We start from the raw sequence: 9,049 nt of genomic DNA on the forward strand, positions 1-9,049 counted from the left end.
CGCGATAAGCTAAGATCCAGCCCCAGAAGCCTGGAGGAGCAGGAAAGCCAGGGAGGGGCAGACCCCTAAGTCCCTTCACATGGTCCCCACCCCCGCTGGCTTTGGTGCTGTCCGTGCAGTACCCACCAGAAGGCAGAGGGGACTCCAGGGTTATGAGTCACTAAATTAGTGACAGGGCAGGGGCGTGCCTAAAAGAGTGCCCTGGTCCCCTGCTCCTGCCTGCCCTCCAGCCCCAACCACCAGCTTCTTGCTCAGGGAGCCTTCCGTCCTTTCCGGAGGCCCAGAGGAGGGGTGGACGGGTAGGGCATGCGAGTTAATGCCAGTGAGGTTGGCCTCTGTCCTCCAGCAATAAATCTGCAGAGGCTGCTGCTTTCCTAGTGCCAGGAGAAGCCCTCCCTGTCCGCCTGCACAGGCCGTGAGGCTGGGGGCTGGAAGCCACGGTCCCTGCCCTGCACAGGCCTGCAGTATTACAGGCAGGGACTGCTCTTCCGCCCTTCCTCGCAGCCGCCCCCCAGTACACCCTGCTGCGAAAAGAGATGTGAAACTGAACAGGTTAGAAGCACCTGACTCCCTGAGCATCACCAGGCCCTGAAACGTGCAGTCTGCGGCTCCCTCCCAGGGGCCCAATGCCTGGGGCTCGGGGAGGAAGGCCCAGGGCCCCTTGTCACTGAAAACTCTGCGTGCACACAGACCCAAGCACACATGCCAGGCTGTCACTTGGGTCCTGGCTCAAGTTCAGAACAATCCAAGTCCACGCGTCCCACGGCTGATCAGAGCCCTGGGTCAGGCCTGCTCAGCCCAGGGGAGGGGATGAGGCACTGTCACCCGAGAACCCCTCCTTCCTCTCTCCCCCACCATCGTGTACAATAAAGTGTCTGTTCTTACCAAACCATCTTGCCTTTCTTACCTGCTCTTGGGATCAGGGAGAAGGGGGAGGCAGCCAGGGATCCTGAGGGAAGATGGCGGGGGGTGTGGAGCATGGGCTGGGCTGGGTGGACGGGACAGCACGGTTGGCTGAAGAGGGTGGGGAGGGACAGACATGTGTTTTCCTAGGATTTGTCCTAAGTATTATTGTAATGCGCACACTTGTAGGCCTTGTTGGGTTCCAGCCACTCCATACATCTAATCTCCTGTCATCTCTGGAACAAGTCTCTGCGGGAGACCCTTGATTGTCTGCATTAGCCCAGGTGAGGCCGTCCGATGTGAGGATGGTGTCTGGCGTCCTTGCACAGGGCCCCGCAGGGAAAAGCTATGCCTGTCAGCTTGGCAAGGGTGGGGCGTGGGGGCCCCTCGCAGGGAGGGTGCCCGTGTCCAGAGGTCTGAGAGTGAGGAGGGGGAAGCAGGGACTCAGGGTGGGGAGGTGGGTTCCACCAGAACAAGCCATGTTCTGAGTTCTGAGAGCGCCGTCCCTTGTTTCAAGGTAGCTATCTCCTTTGCAACCCCCAGTAGAATGTAAAGAGGAACTGTGGGATCTGACATCACCTCTCTTCTCAAATTTCAGTCCCAAGTATGTATTTACTGAGCATCTGCTGAACGCTCAGCACCGTGAAGAACTGAATGAGCTGGTGGCAGGGGAAGATCTTCCTGTCTCGCCCTCAAGGAGCACAGGCATCGGGAGAGGAAATAAGTCTGGCTCCTCGGGGACACCTCACCCCTTTCCACCCTCCTCCCGGCTGCAATAATGCTGCTTGATCTCAGACACTGCCCACGTCCCCAAAGGAACCATCCATTTTCCTCTCTTGCCACAGAGAGGAAAGTGCTGTTCCAGGAGCAGCCACCAGATGGCAGGAAAACCTTTCTCTTCAGGTCTTAAGGCCACTTACCCTCCTGTGCCACTGTGTCACTTATTTCCTCACGGGTTCGTTTATTCGTTTAACAAACATTTACTAAGCACCCACCGTGGATAGGTTCCATGCTAGCTACAGATACATAAGAAAATCAGCCCCAAGATAGCATCTTGAGCTCGGCAGAGGAAGGAGCCTCCCCCCATGACTCCAAATCTCCCAACATCTCTCTCAGGCCAATGTCCCAGCACTGGAAGTCATTCCATCCTTCGGCTGAAAAGCCAACACTCCTGCCAGGATGGGCACACAGACCAACCAGGAAGCGGTATAACAAGGGCTTTGGTGTGAAGAAGCTCTGGAGTCATACTTCCCAAGTTCAAGCTCAAATGCCAGCACGGCCTCCTGCTTCCTGGGAGGCCTTGGGGAAGTTACTTAGTCCCTCTGAGCTTAAATTTCCTGGTCTGTAAAATAGCGATAATGAATAGATTGAATGAGATAATGCATGTTGGTCCAGTATCTACTGCTGTGTTCCAAGTTACCCCAAATCTTAGTGGCTTAAAACAACCATCTATTACATCTCACAGTTGTGTGAGTGAGGAACTCAGGCAGGACTTGCCCGAGCAATACTTCTGGTGGCAACTGAGGTCACTCAGTGATATCCAGCTGCAGAGGAGCTAGTCTGGAGGGTCCAAGGCAGCTGCTCGCACAGTCACTCAAATGTCCGGCACCTCAGTGAGCATGGCTGGAAGACGGTTCAGTGGGACCTGCCAGACTTCCTACCTCATGGGTCAGGGCATCCAGAGAGACCATTTCAAGAGACAAAACATGGAAGTTGCCAGTTTCTTAAGGCCTAGGCCTGGAAAATGGCATGTCACCTCCACCATATGCTGTGGGTCACCAGAATAAAGGGGAGGGCAGGCAGACCCCACTTATCAGTGCGGGGGGAGGCAAAGAATTAGTGTGACACAGACCTGGGACACACAACAGGTACGTTCTGATGGGGATGTGAGTGGCTAAGTTTGGGCGCTGGGCGGACGGAGCAGCCAGGCAGGAAGATGAGAAGGGCATGCAGGACGACACGGGAGGCAGCTTCGTCTGCCTCACATTTGTCCCGCTGGCAGGTGACATGCGGTAATTTGAATCCTGGGTCTGTCACCAACCAGATGACCTTGGGCAAGCCATTTAGCCCTCAAAACCTGTTTTCTAATCTGTAAAAAGAGAATGACAATAAAACCTCTTCCTTGAGTAATGTTATGAGGGAAAAGTGAACTTCATCTGTAACACCTATTGGAATACAGTTTAGAATTCTTTCCACATGGGGATACAACAGGTGCTCCTTAAATATTACCTTCCCTCCTTGCAACCCTGGCGAGCCCACGGGGCTGCTTCGTTCTGGGGGCCCCAACACCCCCTGCAATGACCCATCTCCTAGAGCTATTCATGAAGGACAGTTTCAGCCTAAAATCCAGAGAAGCCAAGGAAGGAGGGCAAAGAAGGCCCCCTTTCCAGGGAAGAGGCCTCTCCGAGTGTGGGGGTCTCACTGATCCTGCACGTTATCCTCTTCCCCCAGCAGCCACCATCAGACACTCTGGCCACCACCTCATCCAGCTCCAGCCACTGGGACGTGGGCCCAGGCTGCAGGATGCCACAGACTGCAGGGATATGGTTCTTCTGTTTTTGCTTTTTTGTTGTTTTGTTTAAAGAAAAGGCCCCAAATTCTTTAACCTTTCTCCCATCCAGAGTGGAGTCTATGCTCCTCCTCTTGAATCTGGGTGAGCAAATGCCTCCTCTGACCAAAAAAGTACAGCAGAAGTGGTGCTACGGGACTTCTATGGCTAGATTAGGAAAGGCCACGCCACTTCCACATGGTGTTCTAAGGATACTGGCTCTGGGGGAAACCAGCTGCCGTGTGAGAAGTCTCACCACCCTGGGACTGCCGTGCTAGAGACGCTGTATGTTTGTGGATGCTTAGGTTGACAGCTTCAGCTGCGCTTCCAGCCAGGAGCCAGTGTCAACTGGCAGCCACATGGACATGTCATATTGAACATTTGGCCCAGCTGAGCTTCAGATGTTTGCAGCCCCAGCTGACATCAGACTGTGGCTGCATGAGAGGCCCCAAGCAAGAACTGTCCGGCTTAGCCCTTCCTAACTTGCTCACCAATAAAATGAGCAAAATGAAATGGCCATTGGATTTATACCAGTAGATATTGGGGGTAAGTTAGTTCATGGCAATAGTGACCAGAAAATAAACCTTAGTGATTATCTGGCCCAACCTCTCATATAACAATTGGGGAAACTGAGGCCCCAGGAGGGGAAGAGATCTAACCAGAATTTCCACAACGAAGCACGAAGAAAACTAGGGCTGAAGCCTACATTTCTTCACACCCAGTCCAGGGCACCCTCTCCCACCCTGGTCCCCTCTCCCGCTGCATTCATTCCATGCGCCAGCATAAACCAGGTATTCCCAGTGCCTAGGATCGTGCTAAGCAGTGAGAATACACCAAGAGGGACCAAGCAGGGGGCCTCGCCTTGCAGAGGCAGTCACAATCTGACTTGGAGTGTTCTCCCCCCTGGCACACCCACTGGTGTCAAGCACACTGCTGCGTTTTTTCATGTGCATTGTCTTAGGCAGGAAGAAACCTAAAAGATGGGGAGAAGACAGTGTCCGTCATGCAACAACAAACCTAAAGATTACTCCATGCCAGGCACAGTGCCAGCTGCGGAGCAGACTCAATGGGAGAGGGGGTCTGCCCTCTGGCTCCCTGGGTCCGAGCTGGCTGGATTCTGGGTCTCTCCGTTCTGCCCAGGCTGATCCAAGCAGGGAAGGATCCCCAGGTTTCATGAGCACCCAAGAGGAGCCTGAGTTTGGTCTGCCTCCCCAGACAGCTGCTTCCCCTTTCCCCAGGACATTGCTGGAGGGGACTGGACCCATCAGGACTAATTAACTACCCTAATGGAATGAACCAGTTTTGCTGGAATTTGGCCCAGATGGGTGGAATCTGTACTTTTCTAGATGGAGAAACGCTGAGTGCCAAGAAGTCTTGCCAGCTGGGCTCTGAGCTAGGGTGTGTGAGGGGCTCGGGGTGCTCTCTGGGCCCAGGCTGCGTCCCCAGCCCAGCAGCCTTAAGCAAGGAGGCCACCAATGGACAGGTCCACTCAGCTTGCGTGGTCCTGTGATTCCCACGAATGCTGTTTTACAAGCATTTACGTGGGTCCCCACATCATTCTGTCCTGGGCCCAACCTCCTAGCTCAGTCTTTTAGTTCACTGCTCCTGCTTAGACTCCAGGGGAATGTGTCTGTGAGCTGGCACCCAGGTCCCTTCTAGCTCTATGACTCCAAATCCATGGTTTAAGAGGCCCTGTGTCCTGGCCAGGTCCGAGCTGCTTCTGGTTTCTTCTCTTTAAAAGCTGGGCCATCAAAGGCCACCTTTGAAGTGCCCCAGAGCCCCAAATACAACTCACCCTGCCTTCAGCCCTTGGGCAGAGCCATTCTACTGACCTTCACAAGGTCTGGGTTGCTCTGGGCTGTCCTCTATGGCTGGGTTCCCCCCAGACACCCCACGGCCACCCCTGCAAGGCTCTCACATCTGATCTGGAGCCTGCAAATCTCTGCAGGCGGGGTGGGGTGGGGTGGGAAGCAGGATGAAATGAGCTGAGAAGCACACAGGAGGCTGCCAGCCATCCTCTCCCCTTCCTTCTCTTCTCCCCCACGAGGGAAAAGGCCCTATCACCCTCTTCCCCAGTGATGATGTCTGATAAAGCAATTCAATTACCTGGGCTGGGAGAGAGCAAGGCATACTGGGAAAGGATTCTAGTTCCTTGGCCTTGACCTGAAGGAGGAGGGGTCAGTCCCTGACAGGAGCTGGAATGCCGCAAGGGGAAGGTGTGAGCACCAGTGGATAGCACCTAGCCTTGGCAGCCATGGGGTCTGCTCCCAGGGCTGGAGACCCTCAAAACAAGGAGGGTCCGAAGAAGGAGGGTAGAGAGGAGACTGGATGATGTGTCAGCCCAAAGATGCTAAGCCCACACAAGGCCCCCAGTGGGAAGAGGGGACGGGTAGATGCATTTAGAAAGTGAAGGTCTTATTGGAGGGGCTCTAGAAAGTCTACAGGTGCTCAACAGCCCCCATCAGTGCCACTCTGGAATCAACCATGGCCCTCTCTTCCTGTTCTTTTGCCATATCCTTGTTCCTGGTGAGGGAAACCCACCGTGGCTGACACTCCTTGTGGACTGGCTCTCAGATGGATGCTCTTCCCTGACATCCAGAAGAAACCAGGGCACCTGGACAGGAAGGTGCAGAAAAGGTGAGACTGTGGGAAAGAAGCTTGGGGAATTAGGAATTGCCAACTGTGGCTGCTTTGCAGTCTTGTTAAGCCTGTTGGTTATCAAGGTCTTGGAGGAATGGAGGAGAGAGCAGGCAGAGTCCTGGATGGGAGCGTCATGCTAGGAAAGATATCTGAGGTCCTGGAATCAACAGGAAGCCCAGAATCAGTTGCCACCCCAGACCATCTGCTCGGCAACGCAGCCCAGAGCTAAGGGTGAGGTCCCGAGCCAGGATGTCCTCACACCACCAGGGGGCAGCACCCTCCCATCCACAGTGGGCTGTCACACAGCCAGCTGGGCAGGGGGTGGTCCCCTCCTTCCTGGGCTCGGGGTTTTGGGTGTATAGCACGGCCTCACACACACAGAACTGATGGGATAAGCCCCATGATGCCAACTGCAGCACACTGACTCCCCCTGAATATCCCAGAAAGGCCCAGGTAACAGGTTAGTCCAAAGCTCTAGAATAAAACCTTCAGCAAGTGATGAGGCCTACTCTGGAGTCCTCTGGCCTGAGGCTGAGCTGTCCTTTCCAGGAGTGCTGAGCTGGGCCCTGTCCCATGCACCTTCACCTGGCTGCCTGTCCCAGGCTGGGCCCTCTGTTTTCATCACCTCTTCCTAGGTTCCCCTGCCCCCACCCCAGCTCTCTGCTCCCCCTTCCTTCCCTCCTGGCCTCCTTTTCCCTGGCAGCTTTCTCCCTCCCTCCACCTACTTCCCCAGGTGCACATCACCACACACAAGCACTGCAGAATGGAAGTGCCAGTAGGGCAGATTTGCTAGGAGCAAGTGACTCTGTTTTATTCGCTGATGTATTCCAGTGCCTGGAACAGCTTCTGGGATGTAGTAGGTACTCAATAAATATTTGCTGAGTGAACAGATGAATCAGGTGTGGGATACTGCGATGTTTTTCCCTCACCTACTTCACCTCCACCAACCTCTCCCTTTGCTCTGAATGCCTGAGTTCAGCCAGCTTGACGAATGGAAAGCAGGGGAGAGACCCCAGGGGAGTCCGAGGACACAGACCAGACAGGACTTCAAAGTTATTCATTACGGCCAATTCTTCAATATCCTGTGGTTCTTTCATCTTCACTCCAGCTTCTGGTCAGTCCTGGCTCTTCTCTTCCCAGTCACGTTTGGGATATTTCTTTTTGCTGTAACAAACTCAAAGCCAGCTAAACTCTGACATGCAGACATCAGATTTAAGGAGCAGGAGCTGGGCACAAAGGGGGCTCCAGCAAATGTGTGTTTCTGACTCAGTCCAGGATGGGCCCCACCTCCCCTGTGCATTAGTGCAGATCACCAAAGACTGTCATTTGGTTTTCTGACCTCATTAATGATGAGAATCTCGCTTATAAAAATCCCTTGCATTTGCATTGGGCTTTTAACCTTTTCTGAGAGCACACATAGGCCCTTGTCTTATTTTTCCCCTGGATGGTTAAGTACTGCCTGATCTAGAAATCAATTGGTGCACAACTGTCCAAGGCAGGTGTGTCAGTTACCTTGCATTTCTGCCTTAAAATCCTCCTTACATCATCCAGAGAGACATGGAGGCTGCCTGAAGCTGTAAAAAAAAAAAAAAAAAGTGGGGATTAATTTAAAGATGTAAAAGAGGTTCTGGACTTAAAAACAAAAACAAATAAATCTGGAAATTGCTCTTGGGATAGGGCCAGTAAAGTCTGGTTGGTGCCTAATGTTCGGGGTATGGCAGCTTCTCGATCACTTAGCAAACAGGTTCAGAGGCAGGCACTGTGGGAGCCATCAGGATGAAAAAGCACAATGGCCTGGAGGAGCACAGGGTCAGAGAAGGGAGAGGACATAAACATAGGCAAAGTCAAATTACAGTGAGTGGAACAACTCACTGTTGCAAGAGGAGGTCACAAGGCCGGGCACCCGCACTTCCTATGTGGCCCCAGGGCAACGATGAGCCAGGGCTTTAACCTACTGATCTCACAGGCCACCCACCCCACACCCATACCATATTTCTGGTGGCAACCCCAAGGCTACGGTTTCCTTCCACCCAGCCCAGGAGCCGCTTCTCTGCCCAAGGCCAACCGGTCCCCCAATTCCATTGCAGGGGCTTTGGTGACTGTTTCAGAGGCGGAAAGCGTCAAGACCGTGGGCGTCGTGGGCCCAGTCCAAGGCGCAGGATGGGGCGGGGTGGTCAGGAGGCCCCAAAACGGTGTCTGGGGAAGGAGTGGGCAGCCGCCTCCTCGCGACGCCGTCTCTCTCTCTTTCCTCGCCGGCCTCCAGTCAGCCTCTTGAAACGGCAGCGATGCGACCAGCTTGGCGGCGAGGGGGCGACGGATGCAGCAAGCAGCAGCGGGCGGAGGTTAGAAGTCAGGGGTCCAGAGCGCTTCGGTGTCGCCGGGGCTGCAGTGGGAGGAGCTGCGGGCGCGGGGGAGGCGGGGAGCGGGGCGCGGGCGCGGATGGTGGCGGAGGCGCGCAGGGGCGGTGCGCTGGGCTGGGCGCCGGCGGCGAGCGGGTTACGCGCCTCGGCCGCGCTGGGCTCCGCGGAGGAAGGCAGAGCTCGGCCGCCCGGGGCCCTGCAGGGAGCCGAGTCGGCCTCGCGCCGCGCCCCGCCCACCCCGCCCCGCGAAGGGCGCGCCGGGGCGAGGCGGGGCCCGGAGGAAAAGGCGCCACTGGAGCGTAGCGTCCGCGGCCATCGCCGGAGGGAGACCGAAAGCCCGTAGAGCCCCAGCCCACCAGTGCCGAGGCGCCCCCTCCCCTAGGCCACCTCGCGCCCGCCCCCTGCCGCGAGCCCAGGCCAGCGCCCCGCCCGGAGATGGGCAGACGCGTAGATGGCGTGGCTCCCAGCGCCGCCAGATCGCGGGAGCCCGGCGCCGGGGCGTTGCGCTGAGGCTCCCTCTCCGCGCGGCCCGGGAAGCCTGCAGGTGTCCTTGGCCGCTCGGCCGCCGCCCGGGAGACTCCTTCGCCGGTGCCCACAG

The 9,049-nt window shown here is 55.8% G+C and overlaps 1 long non-coding RNA gene across 1 annotated transcript; it reads right to left on the minus strand.

Annotated features, from left to right (window-relative positions):
- Window positions 1-6,876: 6,876 nt before the first annotated feature.
- On the minus strand, window positions 6,877-8,466 carry LOC123634588. The gene is made up of 2 exons (XR_006733965.1): window positions 7,604-8,466; window positions 6,877-7,255 (listed from the first exon to the last, which is right to left on the minus strand). It is a non-coding gene; the product is annotated as an uncharacterized LOC123634588 (long non-coding RNA).
- Between the last annotated feature and the right edge of the window lie 583 nt (window positions 8,467-9,049).

The sequence above is a fragment of the Lemur catta genome, chromosome 3 (genome assembly GCF_020740605.2).
Source record: "Lemur catta isolate mLemCat1 chromosome 3, mLemCat1.pri, whole genome shotgun sequence".
In the NCBI taxonomy this organism is placed as follows: domain Eukaryota; kingdom Metazoa; phylum Chordata; class Mammalia; order Primates; family Lemuridae; genus Lemur; species Lemur catta.